This window comes from Ochotona curzoniae, unplaced genomic scaffold (assembly GCF_017591425.1).
Source record: "Ochotona curzoniae isolate NIBS_2020 unplaced genomic scaffold, NIBS_Ocur_1.0 contig_2692, whole genome shotgun sequence".
Lineage (NCBI taxonomy): Eukaryota > Metazoa > Chordata > Mammalia > Lagomorpha > Ochotonidae > Ochotona > Ochotona curzoniae.
Window position 1 is genome coordinate 816,176 of NW_024465556.1, and position 19,873 is coordinate 836,048.

Consider the following 19,873-nt stretch of genomic DNA (forward strand, 5'->3'; position numbering starts at 1 on the left):
AAACCAGGAGTCTGGAGCTTCCCATGTGGTGGCAGGATCCCAAAGGGCCATACTCTACTGCTTTCCCAGACCACAAACAGGGAGCAGGATGGGAAGTGAAGCATCTGGGACATGAACTGGTGCCCATATGGGATCCCAGCAGATGCAAGATGAGGATTTAGTTACTGAGCCATTGCACTGGGTCTAGCTCTATTATTTTTATCCTTGTAAATCAGCAGCATGGATGGGGCATTGTGGTATAGTAGATTGAGCCCACATCCCATATTGGAGGATTGGCTCAAATCCTATCTACTCCACTTCTGAGTCAACTTCCTACTATTGCACACAGGAGGGAGTGAATGATGCTTGCGTCCCTGCAACCTCTGTGGAAGACTTGAATGGAGTTCTTGACTCCTGCTGTGCTTTGGCAGCCCCAGCTGTTGTGGCCATTCAGGCCATAGCAGATGGAAGATTTCTCTCTCTGTTGCAGATAAATCAATCGTTTTTCTTTTCTTTTTTAAGGCAGATTTACAGAGAGAAAGAGAGACGCAGAGAAAGATCTTCTATCCACTAGTTCACTCCCCAAGTAGGTACAATGGCTGGAGCTGAGCTGATCTGAAGCCAGGAGCTTCTTCCAGGTGTCTCACACTGGGGCAGGGTCCCAAGGCTTTGGGCCATCTTTGACTGCTTTCCCAGGCCACAAGCAAGGAGCTGGATGGGAAGTGAAGCAGCTGGGACATGAACTGGTACCCATATGGGATTCTGGCCATGCAAGGCAAGGATTTAGCCACTAGGTCATTGTACTGGGTCCCGATCAATCAATTTTAAACAAACAAACAAAAAGGCAGCAAATTCTGGGCCTGGAATGGTGGCATAGTAAGGCTTATCCTCTACTGGCAGCACTGGCATCCCAAATGGGATTTGGTTCTAATCCTAGCTGTGCACTTCCAATCCAGTTCTTTGTGGCCTGGACAAGCAGTTGGGGATGGCCCAGGGTCTTAGTAGGAAACCCAGGGGAGGTCTTGGTTCCTGGTTTTGGACCAGCTTGGCTTTGGCTGTTACACCCATTCAGGGAGTGAACCAGCAAATGGAAGATCTCTGTGTGTGTCCCCATCTCTCTCTGTAACTTTGACTTCCAAGCAAAAATAAATGAGTCTTCAAAAAATATTTTCTTAAAAACCTGGCAGCAAATCATGCCAGAAATAAACAAAGGAAAGTATCAGACCTGGGACAGTGCTAATTCTGTGACTTTTTTTCAATATTAATATCCTTTAGTTTTCTTTCTTGTGTTTTTTAAGATACTTGGTTTTAGTAGCTAGGCTCAGAGTCTAGACCTACTTTCTTATACAAACCAATATTTTCCAGAGTCCAGGAAAGAGACCACCAGACATTGCACAGTCTCTTTAGAGTCAGCGCAAAGCAAAGAGTCAGCAAGTCCTCCAAGCCTGTCATTTCTTCCCTGCTCTTTCCATCCGAGTGCTGCAATAACCTGGATAAGCATGTTGTGGCCCGCCAGGTGAGAGAGGCACAAACCTCACCCCACCTCTGGAAATCTCATTTCTAATTGGCCAAACCGGCAGCCTTTCTTCCTCCCACTGGGTCAGAGTTCATGTTTTCCAGGAAGAACACATTGCAGTTGACTCAGGTGGAGGTGCACAAAGAAAATTATTGTAACCAAGGCTAGGCTGCAGTGATCCAATCTGACTTAGATAAAGCAAGGCAAAGGGTCATTCCCACACCTTAAATGGTACAGCCACATAGATGGATCCTGAGTTACACTCCTACACATCCAGGCTTGCTTTGGAAGAAAATAATCCAGGCCCGCCCTTGCTGCTCATTTTCAAAGATTTTTAAAATTCAAACTTTATAACCAAAGACAACTTTTCTGCTTTTGTATTTAATTTTACTATTCAGGTGTAATACTTACTTACAACTCTGTAAAACACTGTGGCCCAAATGTTACTTACCTGTGCTTTGGTAACATAAACATGAAACTTGTACAACTATTTTTTTTTTATCAATTCATTATTTAAAAGTTAAAATTACAAAAACACCTGATCTCAAAGATTCAATAATAGACTTCTAAACAAACTAAAGATTCAAGAGAAAATTTCTATGAAAATCAAGAGTGCACTGAAGTGGTTAACAAAGAATAAAAACTTGCAGGGAAAACAAATGATTACAGTTTTAAAAGTTCATTTTTGTTGTAAACATTTGCTTCCTATACAAGTGAGTAAGGTGAATGCCAAGTTCTTGTCTCAGGCCCAAGGGTATATTCCAGGGTAAACATGCCAAGGCTGAGTAGTTTAGGTTAGGTCAATCAGCAAGAATGTTCTTACTATAATTACTTTGAGGTAATTCTAAGCTATGCTGAGTACAATCAGGTCATGTTTTTGGCCACAAAATAATCATTTCGCATAGTGACTTGCAAAACTTTTATCTGATACCAGGATGAAGTAGTTGGGTACCTTAAGTGCCAAGAATTCGGGTTTTTGGAGACCCATCCATGTTTAAGGACATCAGATTCTGCCACTTACAAGTTGGAAGTGCTCCAACACCTGGTCTAGTCTTACTGTGCACCATGTCTTTATCTGTGAAGTGGAGGCAGTAACACTTGTCCAGAAGAACTCAAGTGGTGTGTAAATGAGGAAACACTTGAAAGTTCCACTACAGCTCCAGACTTGTAGTTGGAAAGGCAAGGAAACTATTCCTTTCTCAATGCAAGAAGTCCTACTGTACTGTGTTACACTATACTGTACTGTACTATACTGTACTATTCTACCCATACGTTCTCAGTGGACCCTGCAGTCAGAATCGGCTGGCTGGCAGGTGACTAAGTCTTAGGCAACAAGACTGAAAGGGACAATCTGTAAGAGATTTTCATCTGTGATTTTTACAGACACTCTACCCTCTTATCAGATAGACCTATCCTTTTCAAGCAATGGCTGTCTTGCAACCTAGATGGGTGTAAAAGGCAATTTGGCTCCCTGACAAGAAGCAGGATGCTGTGTGATGATCTGTGGCTTAGCCTGCTATGCAACAATCCTGACCCCTAAGAGCCTTTTCTTGGAAAATTCAGTCTTATTTCCACATACTTGTCTATGGCAATGATTCCTTCCATGTATAATTTGTTCCTTTTAATAATCCTCGGATCAGAAAAATCATTAAACAGGAACTTTGTTCCTAAAATTTTCTTTACTCCAATATTTCTCCTCTTTTGATCTGTTTTATACTCACTGAAATTTTTTTTGTGGGGGGGATGGAGAATCAAAGTATAGATGGAAGCAAGGCTGAAGGGACCACCTAAGAGTGAAGTGCCCATTCATCACAGCAAATGTGCTGCATGATTTCCAATTCTGCTGCTCAACAGTCAGGTTCTTCCCCCTCTGACTTTTAAGTATTAATGATTGAGTTCTGGGTATATTATAAGATTACATGTTGCCTGTTATGTTAAAAAATAAAAGATAGCAAAAGAGCTGTTCATGATCTTAATAAGTACCATTCCAGAAAGCCTTCCTCCTAGGTATCCAAAATAATGCATTGATACACACATAATTTCAGAACACAGCCTTTGCAAGTAGGAAGAATTGAACTTAGAGATTAGACATGCCACAACTGAGTTCTTCCCTGATTCCCCTAAATACAAACTACAGAATTGCAATTTCTGAAATTGCTAGGGGGGTTGAAAGTAGTAAATTACAAGCGGGGGTGCTAAGAAGGCAGTGTGAATGCCACCTGCCACACTTGCAGCGCAATGCCTGGTGTCAACAAGCACCCCCTGGATTACTGTCATTATAACTGGAAAAGGTAACAAGCAAACGACAGAGCAGGGACTGAGATGGGGCACACAGGAGTCCAGAGTGCAGACTCAGTCACACACACACACAGGTGACTAGAAAGTAGCACCCAGTAGCAACTGTCACGAAACTTAACAAGTCCAAACCACTGTCCTGGGACAAGATGACACATTTATTGCAGCAACAAAGATTTCTGTTCAGCAGTACAAATATTTCATCCATAATCCTCTTCCTGACAAAGAATTAAATGGGCAGGCATTTCCTTCACTTTTTCCCTAGGCAGAATGACTCAGAAATTCAAATGTGTGGCATTTGGTGCCGCTGTTAACACCTGGGACTCCCGCAGACCACATCAGAGTGCCTGGTTCAGTTCCCTACCCTGATGCACACTTTGGAAAGCAGTAGGTGATGGTCCAGGCCCTTAGGTCTCTGGCATTCACATGGGAGACCTAGACGCAGTTCTGGGCTGCTGGCTGCAACCTAGCCAGACCTGGCTGTTGTGGGTATTTGATGAGTGAGCAAGTAGCTGAAAAATCTTTGTCTCTCCTTCTCTCACTCTCTTTCAAATAAAATAAAAATAATTAAAATTTTAAAATTCAAAGACATAATTATTCTACCAAAACAGTGTAATTCAAAATCTTCCTCATTTTTACTACAAATTCTTTTTTTTTAAAGATTTATTTTTATTATTTTTTTATTGGAAAGGCAGATATACAGAGGAGAGACAGAGAGGAAGATCTTCCGTCCGATGATTCACTCCCCAAGTGAGTGCCACGGCCGATGCTATGCCAATCCGAAGCCAGGAGCCTCTTCCGTGTCTCCCACGCGGGTGCAAGGTCCCAAAGCCTTGGGCCGTCCTCGACTGTTTTCCCGGGCCACAGGCAGGGAGCTGGAAGGGAAGCGGGGCTGGTGGGATAGAACCGGCGCCCATATGGGATCCCGGGCGTGCAAGGTGAGGACCTTAACCACTGCGCCACCACGCTGGGCCCTTTACTACAAATTCTCAATGTTGTGGCATTCAAAAGGCTTTTCATATGATCATAAAGGTGCTAATTTAGAAGTAATGCAATGATTTAATTAGTTATGAAAAAATGAAACACTCAGTAAATGAGTTGTTGATAAATTTATTTGGTACACAAGAATGTTTTCATCATAAATCCACGTTAAATTTGTTCTTCTGCAGATAAAATACCAAAAGATCCTAGAAATGATGTAGTCTCAAGATAAAAATAAGCCACCCCTAAGAAACTAAATTTTAATGTACATTTCAATATACTCCCTTTTAGACTGCAAATTGCTTTTAAGAAAAGACTACCCCAGTGACACCTAATTCAATGGAGTATCGTAAGTCACAAACACATTTTTAAAATAATATCATTTTTCCTGCCTGGCAGTTGCCTGCAGCCCAGAAATGGGAGTCAGTTCTTAGTCACTATTAACCAATTTCATTTAATTTTCATAAATTTCCTACAGACAGTACTCCAACAAATTCATTTGGTCCAGCAATATCATGTAAAAGCCAGAGACAGTTACCCTGAAATACCTGTCATCCGACAACAATCTTAACTGTTATGTTTGATTTTATATCAGATAATCTCTTCACGGTGGCAGACAAAAGCACACAAGGCAGGATCCTGCACACCATTCCCTGGCCATTAGTTTTAAAACCACTGAAGATCTCCTTATTCTGCCGGCACTGTTAGAAAGCAGGTGATTAGCTCTTCCTGTTTGCCTATCCCTTCCTCCCTCCTCATCTTCCTTTCCTGTAGCTTTATCCCCTAACTTGGACATTAGTTTCCTCTGGACCTAGTTGCCTGGTGGAAGAGGGGAATCCTAACTAGTAAAAACCTGTTTCTAGATTTCACAGAGTCAGAATGACCGTGATGGATGCTCTGGGAACTCTGTGTTTTATCAAGCCAGCCCAAGAGATCTTCCCAAACATGAAACTTGAGATGTGGAATGAGCATTCGGCACAGAGGTTAAGATACTGCCAGAGATGCCTGTATCCCAGTCCCTGGGCTTCAGGCTCCAGCTTCCTGCAGGCTGATGCATCCAGTACGTATGTCCCTGCTCCCCACATGCAGACCCAGACTGCATTCTCAGCTCCTCACTCTGGCCTGCTCCGGCCCCTGGTGTTGTAGCTCAGAGCATAGAGTACCTGTTATGTATTGTGCCTGCTTTTCACATAAATAGATGTAAATAAAACTTTTAAAATAAAAACTAGATTAAAACTTGATACCTATTGCATCGAGTGAAATTGCGCTAGGATGGTTGTAAGTAAGCCCTTTATGTATGGCCTTCACCTGCTCGGTATTCTCTGCTTTAGAACAGATTCTTGCTTTGAACTCCGTGAGTAGCTTGTTCCTTTTCTTCCTTATCCCTACCTCTGCTTCTCAAATATCAATGTTTTTTAACATATCATTATTCTTCAGGATGCATTATTTTCATGGCTGCAGCTTAGTTTGAGTGTAATGCTGAACCTTCCAATGCCTTCCATCCTTTCCCACTGGGACACCCAACTGCTTCTTGTTCACCATGCTCCAAGGCTAAATGTATGTTTCTTAGAAATACTGCTAGCTTCCAATACATTTACTTAGTTAATACTATTTAATACTACCTTGTACTGGGAGCTGATGACGCACACTGATCTTAAGGATTCTATGTTTTGCTCAAGGCATGGAAGGGCAGAACAATGTAAGGATATCAAACAATTCTCTGTAATTATTTAATGAAAATCGTGAGGGAGGGCATTTCACAGAGCAGGTGACAGCCCACGAACTTGCTTCCCGCTGGCTGGGAGAACCCCGGGGAGTTCCAGGCTCCTTGTTGCCGCCTGATCCAGCCCCGGTTTCTGCAGGCATTTAGACAGTGACCTAGCAGATGCAACACCTCTGTTTGTCTTCTCTCACTGGGTGTGTCTCTCTCTGCTTTTCAAATGTAAACACAGAAATAAATTTTTAAAAATTTAAAAAGGAATATTGTGGTAACTACTACAAAGATGAAATGCTCATACAGGTATATTCATACAGAGAATAATGAGTTTTGCAAATTTGCTTTTGGCAAAAATATCTCAGAAGCAACAGTATGTGCTTGTCAATACATGAGGAGACACACATGCCATTGATTTCCACAACTACTGGTGATGTTAATTTCCCATTTTTCTAAGGGAGGCCTATCAGATTTCTGTAAAATACCATTCCTTATTTTTCTTTTTTTTTTTTTAACTAAGAAACATCCTGAAGAGAGTTATTTTGAGACAATGTAAATATACTACACTACTGGGCACTAATTTTAGCAACCAAAGATAACTTTTGCCTAAAACTAACTTTTGCTGAAGTTTGAAAAAATGGTGATTTTTCTAAATAGAGCATTCCTTCCACACACCTTAATCTAGTGTAAATTCTATAGTAAAGTTCCTTCATCTTATATTTAAAAATTTAACCTGTTGGGCAAGACATGGTAGGCTACTGGCTAAATTCCTCACCTTGCATGTGCCAGGATCCCATATGGGCGCTGGTTCATATCCCAGCTGCTGCATTTCTCATAAAGCTCCCTGCTTGTGGCCTGGGAAAGCAGTCAAGGACGATCCAAAGCCTTGGAATCCTGCACCCACATCGGGGACCCCGAGGAAGCTCCTGGTTCATATCAGGGACCCCGAGGAAGCTTGTGGCTCCTGTCTTCAGATCAACTCAGCTCTGGCTGTTGCAGCCACTGGGGGAGTGAACGAATGGACAGAAAATCTTTATTTCTCTATAAATCTGACTTTCCAATAAAAAATAAATAAATCTTTAAAAATATCCAATCTGCCCAATGAAGCTTTCTTTAGTGGTATGTAAATCTTGTAACATTTATTAAAATGTCTCTGAGCTCACTAATCATAAAAAGGAATTTTAAATAAGTCCATTAATCTTTACTTCAGGCATTTTATGGTTAAGAATATTTGAATAAATGTCTTTTATCTCCTTGTAATTTATTTTTATGCAAAGAGATAAGGATAAAGGTCTTTATTTTTAACCTCCAAGCAAAATAGCCTTCTTCCCTTGGCTTCCAATTAAAACTGGAATTTACAGTGAGCCTCATTGACTACACTAACTTGTAATCTAACTTACAATTGATGGGAAAAGTGATGCCCACAAACTAAGCACTTAGAATGACCTGAAATCGTTAAAATTAAAATGTTTTATGTTCAAATAGTACCTTTAAAAATCCATCCAACAAGTAAAAGGATAAAAAGGGGGGGAAACACATCAGTGATAATATCAGTTATCTCTAGAGCATTTGCAGAACAAGAACAGATAATAAAGTGAGTAGAAGTGGGCAAATGTCACACATAGAATACAAATCAGCTAAGCAGGGCCAGAGCAGTGGCGTATCAGGATAATCCTCTGCTCTGAAGCACCAGCACCCCATAAAGGCACCAGTTCCATTACTAGCAACTCCACTTCCTATCCAGCTCTCTGCTTATGGCCTGAGAAGACAGCAGAAGTTGGCCAAATGCCTTGGGACCCTGCACCCAAGAAGCAGTTTCTGGATCCCAGGCTGGAATCAGCTCAGCTCTGGATGTGGTGACCATTTGAGGAGTAAATCAGCAGATGGAAGACCTCTCTCTGTCTCTCCTTCTCTCTCTGTAAAATCTGCCTTTCAAATAAAAATACATATTTTTTTAAAAAAAGCTAAATGATACCAAAAAAATCCTTAAAATCACTTGTAATTTAAAAAAATGATTCTGAAAATGGTAATTTTATCTCTTTTTTGATTGATGTGACTTATATAATAATGGTCAGCATTGTGGTAGGTCAAGTCAACTCTTGGGACACCCACATGCCATACCAGTTGCCGGTTACACTCCTAGCTCCTCCACATCCAATCCAACACCCTGCTAATGTATATGAGACTCTTCGGAGAGGCCTGGTGTGACGGCTCATTGGCTAAATCCTCACCTTACTAATGTCAGGAACCCATATGGGCACCAGTTTGTGTCCCAGCTCCTCTACTTCCCATACAGCTCCCATTTGTGGCTTGGGAAAGCAGCAGAGAATGGCCCAAAGCCTTGGGACCCTGTATCTACTTGGGAAACCTAGAAGAAGCTTCTGGCTGCTGGTTCCTGGCTTCAGATGGGCTGAACTCTGGCCTTGTGGCCCCTGGGGAATGAACTAGTGAATTAAAGATTTTGTGTTTCTCCTTTTCTCCATAAATTTGATCTGCCTTTCAAACAACAACAAAAAATTTTTTTATAAAAAACTCTTTGGGGCCCGGAGCGATAACATAGTGGTTAAAGTCCTCGCCTTGCACACACCGGGATCCCTTATGGGTGCTGGTTCTAAACCCAGCTGCCCCAATTCCCATTCAGCTCCCTGCTTGTGGCCTGGGAAAGCAGTCGAGGATGGCCCAAAGCCTTGGGACCCTGCACCCATGTGGGAGATCCGAAGAGCTCCTGGCTTCAGCTCCAGCCACTGTGGCCACTTGGTGATTGAACCATCGGACGGAAGATCTTCCTCTGCCTCTCCTCCTCTGTTTATCTGCCTTTCCAATAAAAAATAAATAAGTCTTAAAAAAAAAACTCTTTGAAAGATTTGTTTGAAAGGGTCTCACTCCAATACAACCCCTTTCTACCCCCCCACCCCCCACACACATGGAGACAGAGACTGACTGATTCATCTTCTATCAACTGGCTCATTTTTTCAAATGCCTGCAAAAGTCAGGCCTGACTCAGGTTGAAGTCAGGAGCCTGGAACTCAGTCTGGGTGTCCCACATGGTCAGCAGGAGCCTAATCATTTGAATCATGATTCACTGCCTTCCAGAATGCACTAGCAGGAAGCTGAAATCCAAAGTGGAGGGAGCTGGGACTCAAATGGGCACTCCAACATGAAATGTGGACTTCCCAAGTTGCAGCTTAACCAGCTATGCCATGACACCTGCCCCAGTTTGTATTACTATATAATCAGGCAAATTATACATATATATTTTTAACCCAGCAGTTTTGAGTAGGTTACCATTTGTCTGAATTCTAGACCTTTCCAATTTCTACACCTGTTGTTTCTATTACTACACTGTCTGGTCTGAGAGTAATTGTGTCTTGCTTAATGCAGGGTATTATTATGGCAGTAGTCATTGTAGCACTTATTCAAGGATTTCTAAATTCTGACAGGCTGATCTGGTCTAATGGCTGAGCTAGGTGGTCCTAACAGTACCGTGCGTAACATGCAATCACTGGAAAGACCAATTTACTAGCTTCAATCAGGTACAAAGAGCTGGCAAACCCTACTACATAAACCCTCCAAGCTCAGCCCTGCCAACTTTCTGGCCCCAAGGTTTCATCCCGGCTCCATCCTGCCTTCCTAGGGACATATCAGTCAGTTTCACTTACCTTGATTCTGGTTCTGGAGGAGATACTCTGAGCCTACCTCAATGGCACACATGTTCACATCTGGCTAGTTTTCTGCTCAAAATGCAGTGGTTGAGATGCCTTTTGAGATGTCTGTGTTCCATATTGGAGGGCTTGGGTTCAAGTCCCAGCTTCACTTCCGAATCCAGCTTTGGCTAATGTACATTTTGGGAAGTAGCAAAGGATGACTTGGGTGTTTGGGTCCCTGCCACCCACATGAGAGACTCAGATGGAGTTCTGTGACTTTGATCTGGCTCCATCTTACTAGTAGTAAAGATTTAGGTATGAACCAGGAATTAAAACTTTCTCTGTCTCTATTCCTAGGTCTGACTTAAACAAACAAACAAACAAACAAACAAAAAAAAAACCCCACTCATTTTGGTGGGAAATATTTTGAAACTTATCCACACTTTTTTTAATAATATGCATGTCTCATAAATTTCTGAAGATCTCATATAGAAGCAAGAATCTGAATACAAGATTCTTTTTAGCTCTTTAAGCATTTTTTTTTCACAAAGTGTAGTTTCTGACCATCTGCATCAGAATCTTCTGAGAATTCTGTTACAAAATAAAGTTTCCAAGCTCACCCCAAAACTTCTGAAGTTGGAATGGAAAACACTTTTTTTTCCTTTCAGCCCAATTTGAGCATCACTGCTTCAGTTACCAACATTTTGCTTGACATAGGAAGAGTGGCTATATATGCCATGAGAACATGCTGACCTGTTATTTTTCTTTCTAGACCCACATCTTAATTTCTGAAATTTCTATCATTTAGAAAAATAACATTCTATGCCAGCCAGTGAATGATTCCAAGTGATTTTAGTTCTTTCTTCCTATATATATATCTATGTATACTTGCTAACACTAACCACAGTAGGACTTATTTCAGGATTTTCCTAATCTCAAGCCACACATCACGTCCATTTATTCTCCTGTTAAAAACAAAACAAAACAAAACTTAACTTGTAGGTCCACTTCAACCTTCAAAGGACACAACTGTAAGAAAAAAAGGACATGAGTGAATCCACCAAAAGACCGAAGCATAAAGATGTCTCTATATTTCTTCACAGCTGTTGAAATGTATGTTCCTAGTATTAAGATGTGGCTTCCTTGAGCCAAATTTAGTCACATTCACTGTACTGATTTTAGTTTTCCTTCTGCTTTTAACTAAAGGTGCACTATTGGTTTGCCCCGGCCACTAGAGTTTTAAATAAATGCAGTACTCTCATAAGAAACCCACACACTTCTCTCTGAACTACAAGCAAATGCAAAACAAGAAGGTACTTTTTCAAGCCATTTGGAGTCAGAAAGGGTTAAAAATGAGTCATCAGAATCTCATGCTTCCAAATTAACCCATAAAAACCATCATGTAAAACCATCCAAAAGAATAACTGGTGATGCTTTCCTTACCAGTTACCTCTTGTATGAACAGTTGGTTCAGTTTCTGTAATGCCATTGAGAAACAAGCATAGAAAAGATTAACAGAAAAAAATGACAACTTCACCAAACCTAAGTTTTGTCACATATAATAAAGTTTATGTTATGAAATTGAAAAAATTAAGATGACTAAAATTTATTTATGATGGGGGAAGAGGGTTGGGGAATAACAGAGAGAGAAGGAGAGGGAGAGTTTGCCCCCATCTTTGCCTATGCCATGGTTCTGTCACCAAATAGCTGCAATGGCTAGATCTGGGGGTACAGCTGGAGTTGATAGCAAAAAACTCAGTTCAGGTCTCTCACACAGATAGAGAACTCAACTTCATGAGCCTTTCCTGCATTCCAGGGTCTAATTGGCAGGAAGCTGAGATGAGAGCTGAAGCCAGGCATTAAACCTAAATGTTACTATGTGGGGAGTGGGTGTCAACCTCTAGGCTAAACACATGCTCCTAAAGCATTTTCTTTGAAAGGACTTGATCTTTAGTGCAATCACTTTTTAAAAAGATGTATTCCTATTAAAAAGGTAAATTTACAGAAAGCAAAACAGAAAGATCTAACTGCTGGTTAACTCTCCAAAAGGCTGCAGCCCAGAGCTGAGAGGATCCAAAGCCAAAAGCCAGGGACTTCTTCCATGTCCCCTGGTGCAGGGTTCCAAGGCTTTGTGCCGTCCTTGACTGCTTTCCCAGGCCACAAGCAGGGAGCTGGATGGGAAATGGGGCAGCTGGGAAATGACTGGCGCTCACATGGGACCTCGGTGCTTGCATGGGGAGAATTAGCCAATTGAGTCATTGCACCAAGCCCTCAGTCAAATTATTAAATATAACTGACATGAAATCACAAATAAAACACAGAGCACGGGCCTGGCGCTGTGGCTCAAGTGGTTAAGGTCCTTGCCTTGCACGCCCAGGATTCCATGTGGGCGCCGGTTCTAATCCTGGCAGCCCGGCTTCCCTTCCAGCTCCCTGCCTGTGGCCCGGGAAAGCAGTCGAGGATGCCCAAAGCTTTGGGACCCTGCACCCATGTGGGAGACCCAGAAGAGGCTCCTGGCTTCGGATTGGTATAGCATCGGCCATTGCGCTCACTTGGGGAGTGAATCATCGGATGGAAAATCTTCCTCTCTGTCTCTCCTCTCTGTATATCCGCCTTTCCAATAAAAAAATAATAAAAAAAATAAATCTTAAAAAAAAACACAGAGCACATTTTAAAAATGAGATTAAAAATGTTCTCAACTACATCATTCACATTTTACCCATGAACTTTATAGAAGACCAAGAGAAGTACTCACCCATATAGAAAAAAAATATTGCTTTTAGATTCTTCGAAACTGATAGGAATAGAAAATTATAAGAATTAACATAATAATGCAGAAACACCGAAATCAGTGACAGCAGGCTCTAGGCTCACAACTTCCCAGAGCCTAGAAACTATCCATTGCCACAGCAATGCTCCTGCCTACACTTAAAATCTGAGCTCTTACAATTATACAAAATCACCCCAACTCTAAGAATGACTACATTCTATTTTGCTACTATCTAGAAAATATTATGAATAACAGGAATAAAAAAATGGTTAGGAATATCACCATCCCTACACCATAATTCATGAATGCAAGATGTATGAGACATTGAGAACTTGTTTCAAAATTCTGATACCTGCCCCAGAATCCGAAACATAGTATCAGGGAGACATAACTTCCCCAGCCCCCACAGCAACACACACACAGATGTTTGTGTGGTGTGTGTCAACTGAGTTAGGCAAAAAATAAGATAATAATTATTTGAAGAATATGTGAAAATAAATAGAGACACTGCTTTTTAAGGTTGATTTTATTTGAAAGACAGAGTTACAGAGAGGGAAGACAGAGAGCTCTTCCATCTGCTGGTACATTCTCAAAATAGCCACGATGGCTGGGGCTGGGCCAGGCTGAAGCCAGCAAGCAGGAGCTTCCCTTTGGGTCTCCCATGTAGGCTCAGGATCCCAAAGCCTAGGACCATCCTCCGTTGCTTTCCCAGGTACATTAGCAGGGACCTGGATTGGAAGTGGAGCTACCATAACTGAAACTGGCACCCCTATGAGATGCAGATACTGCAAGTAGCAGTTTAAACTGCCATGCCACAACCAGCTCCCATATACTTCTTAATAAAGAACTTAATGTTGAAGCTAATGTTGCAGTGGGTGAAGTCACTGTCTGCACATGGATGCTGGTTCTAGCAGAGCAGGCCCAGCTCCATCAGTCTCACTGTTAAACAGTTTACCTGGTCTCTTTATACCTCAACTTTAAAATCTCAATTTATGCAAGATGACACCTACTGCATGGGGTTGTTTTAGGAATCAACAATACCAAATACCAACTGACATACTTTTCAAAGCACTTTTTATTTATACCTATGGATTCATTTAAACCCTTCCCAATAGAAACTAACAGTCCAATTATAAGATGAGGAAACAAGCTCAGAGAAATTAGTGATGGGCCCAAGGACACACAATTGATCAGCAACTGAAAGAATCCATGCTGCTAAGCAGCCATACATGAGTCTTGAGATAATATAACTGGAGTACAGTCCTGAGCATATGGCACACGCAGAACAAATAACATTTATTGACAAATATCTGCCAAGTGTTTACAGTTACTCCAGAGCTTGGCATGAAAGGCTTCTGTGATCAATGGGAGAGGCCTGCATGTGTGTTTAATATGTCAGTGATGACGCTTGGGTCATAGGACTGTGGTCCTCACCCACATCGAAAGACTCCTGGGTCACATTGCCCCCATTCCCCTCCTCCATCTCAGCAGTGTCTGTCAGACTCACGATCTCATGGATTTCCACACTCCCACACACTTCCTCCTTCTACTCACCTATTAACCACCCACTACCAGAGTGTTCTTCCAAAAATATACTTTCATCATCTGCTTCCTTATGAGGACTCTACAGATGATGACCACATCAAATAAAGTCTACCTCTTGGCTTTCGAGGGCCTTGAGAGATGGAAAGAATATGCCCTTAGCTCCCACTCAAGTGCTCAAGAACCTCCTTAGCAAAAAAACACTTGATATGAAAGACTATGTTTCATTATGCAGAGAAGAACAGTATCTCTGTTACTTCAGTATGGTGATAAGTGGATTTTTATTTTATGTATTTAGTTTTAAACACAGCCTAGTAGGGGGGAAAAAAGTGGAAAGCAGGTGCTTCATGCAGCTGCTGAGCCTACACCTAAGATGCTTGCATCCAATTTTCCAGGGCCTGGTTTCAAATCCCAGCTCCACTCCCAACTCCAGCTTCCAGATAATACAGCAGATGGGCATTAAGCAGTCGGTTCCCTGTCACCGATGTAAGAGAGTCACCCTGAGTTTCCAGCAACTGCCTCAAGCCTTGGTTCAGCTCTCACTATTTCAAGATGGGAGTGCTCGGTTTGTTTCTTCCTTTCAAGTAAGTGAAGAAAAAAAAATTTGAAAACTTAATTCAATTTTTATTTACAATGAAACAAGCTGGCTTAGAGAAGGCATAATACTCAGCCATTTATTCTGCTTTTCATCCTTGCTCCCAAAGGTAGGCCAAAGAAACTAAAATCGTTCTTCCTCAGAACAGTAATGGAAGTTCGATCTTTCTCCACTTTTCTATCCTAGGGCTAGACAAGAATTCCCTGACCTGGGGTCCCAGGCCGTAGCTTAGCGGCTAAAGTCCTCACCTTGCATGTGCCAGAATCCCATATGGGCATCGGTTTCAATCCCAGTGGCTCTGCTTCCCATCCAGCTCCCTTCTTGTGACCTGGGAAAGCAGTCCAGGATGGCCTAAAGCCTTGGGACCCTGAACCCACCTGGGAGACCTAGAAGAAGCTCCTGGCTCCTGGTTTCAGATTGGCTCAGTTCCAGCCGTTGTGGCCATTTGGGGAGTGAACCAGCAGATGGAAGATCTTCCTCTCTATCTCTCCTCCTTTCTGTATAACTGACTTTGCAATAAAAATCTTTTAAAAAAAAATTCCCTGCCCTGCTCTGCCTGATGGTAGATAATAAAAATATTTTAGCTATTTTGAGATTGATTTTTTTGAAAGGCAGAGTGACAGAGAAAAAGGGAGAGGACAGAGATTTTTCACGTGCTGTTTCACTTGCCAAATGATCACAACAGCCAAGATAAGACTCTTCCTCGGAAATTCTGCCCCATATCTGCAAGGCCACTCTAAACTATTCACATGTGATCTGCAATGAAGTTCCCATAAAAACCCCAGGACAGGATCCAGAGCACTTTGGCATACCTAGGCGCCTGGGGAGTGGCAGGCCCAGGGAGAGCCCACACCTTCTCCTGTATCCTGCCCTATGCATATCTTCACCTGTCTCCTTTGTAAGATGCTTAATCATAAACTAGGAAAAGTGGTTCCTTGAGGTTTTTTTTTAAAGGTTTGTTTATTTGAAAGGTAGAGTTACAGAGAGGAGTGGGAGGGAGGAGAGGAGAATGTGAGCACTCAAGCAGGTGAACTGAGCCTAAGGAGGAAGTTGTAGGCATTCTGATTTACAGACTATTGGTCCATGATTTCTTTGCATAGAAAGAGAAGTAAGTTCAACTTGGTTTTTCCTGCAATAAGTACACCAAAGACATAAAAGGAAGAATATGAAAGAGAACATTGAATTATTATTTTTTTAAACACTACATAGTTAACATCCAGGTAGATTTTGGTTAGCTTTCGCCCTGAAATTAGATCCTGAATCACAGGGAGAACTGTTAATGATTACAGATGGAAAGTCCAAACTATAACCCCAAAAAAGTAACAATAACACCTTTAATGTCCCAGACCAAACAATGAACAACTTCAACAAGAGCCCCTGGCAAGGTTAACCAGGGCCAATCAGAGCCCATGAGTCACTGGTGTGATGTCTCAAAGCCAACTACATTCATGAACGAAAACAACATGGATTTCATTTAAAATCTAAAAAGACAAACAATGAGCATTTTGAAGACCTCAAACTTGCCAGCAGTTTTTTTTTTTTTTTTCTGGACTCTCCACTCAGCAAGAGGAGTTGCAGGATTGTACCAGAAGTCCACCTGATTTGCTTTGCATTGTAAACAATTTCTGACAAAAGCCACATCCAGATTATTCCTGAGTTGAACTTTCTGATGTCCACTCAGGATTTCTGAATGTAAAGTCCCACATCCGGCTGCCAAGTTCACACATTCAGAAGGCTGCAATGTGCGAGTTAACAGGTATCAAAACTGAACGTTTTGTTTGTTTTCAGGGAGATTAATATTGTTCTGTCAATTGAGGAAGCTGATCTTCTTAGTTGGATTTAGCTACTGGGCTTCCATTTGATGAAATGCTTCATAATTTAAAGTCATAACTAAAACAATACCAGAACCCTTGATGGAATTAGGGAGGCAGATAAAGACACTGTAGAAGCTGTTATTCATTTAACAAATATTTATTGAACGGCTGCAATCCATCAGCCCCAAGGGATAGAAAACTGACCCTAATATTGTCCGAGAAAACCATGACTCACTTCTTGGAGTTTCAGTTGAGGGTGTCGATAAATCTTTTATAGGGTCAAGAAAAACAATACCAACATCAGAAAGAATCATAAATTCAAATTAGTTAAAATGTTTAATTCTGCCAGGAAGGGGTATGGCGCTCCTGGGAAGCCCCTTTTCCTTGCACATGTCTTCTACCTTACACACAGTTCTGTAAGAATGACCAGACTTTTCATCCCTGAAAATGCAACCTCTCTCCGTGGATTGCTGCTGCTGTGCGCAGGCCTGAGAAGGGTCCCTGGAGTTTGCACAGGATCAAATCAAGCTAGTTACTCAGTTCTGTATCCTGAACATCCGAGGGAGCCACTAGAAGGAACCATTTTTAACTGTTTTTAAACATTCCTTTGAGGGACCAGCTGCAGATACTCCTGCCTCCAGGAGTAGATGGGTGAGATGAGAGGACTCCCCCAGAAAGCAGATCCTCTGGCCACTCCCTCCAGGCCCCCAAGGGGCAATAAGCATCCCAGGAAACAGGGCAAGGGAGGCAAGAAACTGGCCTTGAGGTAAAGGGTCAGGAGTCACTGCCTTATGGCACTTAAGTTCACAAGAGTTTAAGCAAATTAGTCGCTTCTTAACATAACCAAGAACCAGCTGGTAAGTACAGCCAAAGTGTGTTAAAAGTAGATTCCAAAATGCCAACAATTTGCTAAATGTGTGCCTGAACAAAAAAATAATAATAAGCAACCATTTCACTTTCTCCATCGATTCCAATATTTCCACTTTCATCTGAGATGCCTTCTACGCATGGCAAACAAGGAAACATCAACTTGTGTTAAAAATAAACACTGATATTTATGGTGGAAGCACCAAAACCTTTAGTCCAGTTGCAGAGTATATTTTAGACGTCCAACTCAGCATCAATGCTGAGGACATGCAATTGCTAATGGAAACTTTTGGGGGTGGGGGAGTGAGAGGCTTAATTTCTTGTGAAAAAGCAACCATAGAAAAAACTACATCCCGAACAGCGAAGCAAGAAACCAACGTTCAGGTGTTATGTATCTGCTAGAACACATCTGGGGTTTTGACCTTGAAGGACACTGAAGGAAAAGATCGTACAGCAGCATTGGCTTGAGAGTCCTTATATTTTTGGAAACCTCGTAAGAGAGCCTTCATTTTATTCTCAGCGATTAACAGGATGGTTGGAAAGCAGTGCACTCCCCCAGGGGGCAAACTCTGAAAGATATTTATCCTACCTGCCACCAAACACGCATTTCCAGGGAGCAGAACACTCCTCCCCCACCCCTGTCCCTTGAGAATTTTTCAAGGCTCCAATTCAAGGTTTGTTGTCCGAATTACTTTTTTCTTAGGGCATTTTCATTTACGCTCCAAATACAGTAGACCCTTAGGCGTTTGGCTAGTGGCTGTTCGAGAGAATTCTGGAAAATTCTAGGGACTTTCCACGTTTCCGTGCATTTCATCGAAGCCGCTTTGCATTTTGAGGTTGAGGGAAAAACAGCTTGAGTCCCCTACACAAAAAAAGGAACATCCTCCGGGACACGCCTCGCAGCGGTCTTAACAGCTCTGTTTTTCCAAGCTCGCCCTCTCGTCTCCACACCGCGCAAAGCCGCCGCGTCTGGTGGTCGCCCAAAGGTCCACCTCATCTCCCAGGCAGCGTCCGCGGCGTGAGCCGGGAACGCACGCGCACCCACGTTCCAGGTCCCCGGGCGCCGCGCCTTCCCGCCGGGCGCGCGGGGTGAAACGGCGCCCCGGGGCAGCGAGCGGCGCGCCCGGGCAGCCCCCGCGGGCAGGACGCCGGCCGGCCACCGCGCGCCCCCCGACCCCCAGGGCCCGACGCCGCCGGCGCGCTCCCCGAGACGCACGCACGCACGCGCCGACTCACCAGCAGCCCTGGATGTCCGGAGCCCGCGTGGGACGGCGGCTGCCCGCGCGACTGCCGTGTGGCCTTGGCATCCGTCTGGCCGCTGTGGCGTGTTCTGGAAGGCACTGCCGCGGGGTGAGAGCGGCACGAGAGCGAAGAGGCGTCCGCCCGCCCGCCCGCTCGCTCGCTCGCCTCAGCCGTGCCGCCTCCCCCTCTGCACCGCGGGCCCCGTGGAAGAGGCCAGTTCCGCTCGCGCGGGCTCGGTGCGTGGCTCTCCTCCTCCTCCTCAGCGTCCTCTGGGTCCTTTTCTGCCTTCTCTTCCTCCTCCTCCACCTCCTCCTCCTCCTCCCCCCCGCGCTGCCAGACACGCCAGTGTCCGGGCAAACGGCGTCCTAACAAACTCACGCGCAGGCGGGCTCACCCTGCGCCTGCAGCAGCCAGAGGCAACCCCAGGAAAGCGAAAATGTCCCCGCGATGGTCGCGGCCTCCCCTGCCCCAGCCCCGTGCCGCCTCCGCCCCTGCCCCCGCCCTCCTCCGCGGCGACGGCCTCCTGCAGTGTGCAGGGAGCTCGCAGGTGGCAGCAGGTCCCTGCGGCTGGCCCGGGGCGAAGTGAAACGGTCCCGAGGCGAAAGGCTGCTCGCTTTTTCCTCAGCCCGAGACCACCTGCGCTTCTCCTTTGCTCCACCTTCGGTTTCATTGGCACGGAATGAGGGGTACCTCACAGACCTCCTGGCAGACATGCCTCTGGGTTTGACCATGAAATCTGTACTGCCTTGAGTTGGGGGTCAAAATTCCTCTTACACCTCAGCTAAAATGCCATTCTGAAATTTATTCTTAAGTAGGTATGCCTTGCATGAACTACCTCAGCTCTGCCCCCCACTTCCCATGCCCTTGAGTTGTATGATACTATCTCCTGGGTGTTAACTGTTACCTCACACAGT

General features: G+C 43.5%; 1 protein-coding gene across 2 annotated transcripts in view; it reads right to left on the minus strand.

Moving 5' to 3' along the window:
- The window catches only part of STAMBPL1 (STAM binding protein like 1), a 44,040-nt gene extending 24,660 nt beyond the window's left edge, over window positions 1-19,380 (minus strand). For both annotated transcript variants that reach the window (XM_040975755.1, XM_040975753.1), the window contains exon 1: window positions 18,954-19,380. The gene's annotated coding sequence lies outside the window, so the exon portion shown is untranslated. The remainder of the gene's footprint in view (window positions 1-18,953) is intronic.
- Window positions 19,381-19,873: the final 493 nt, after the last annotated feature.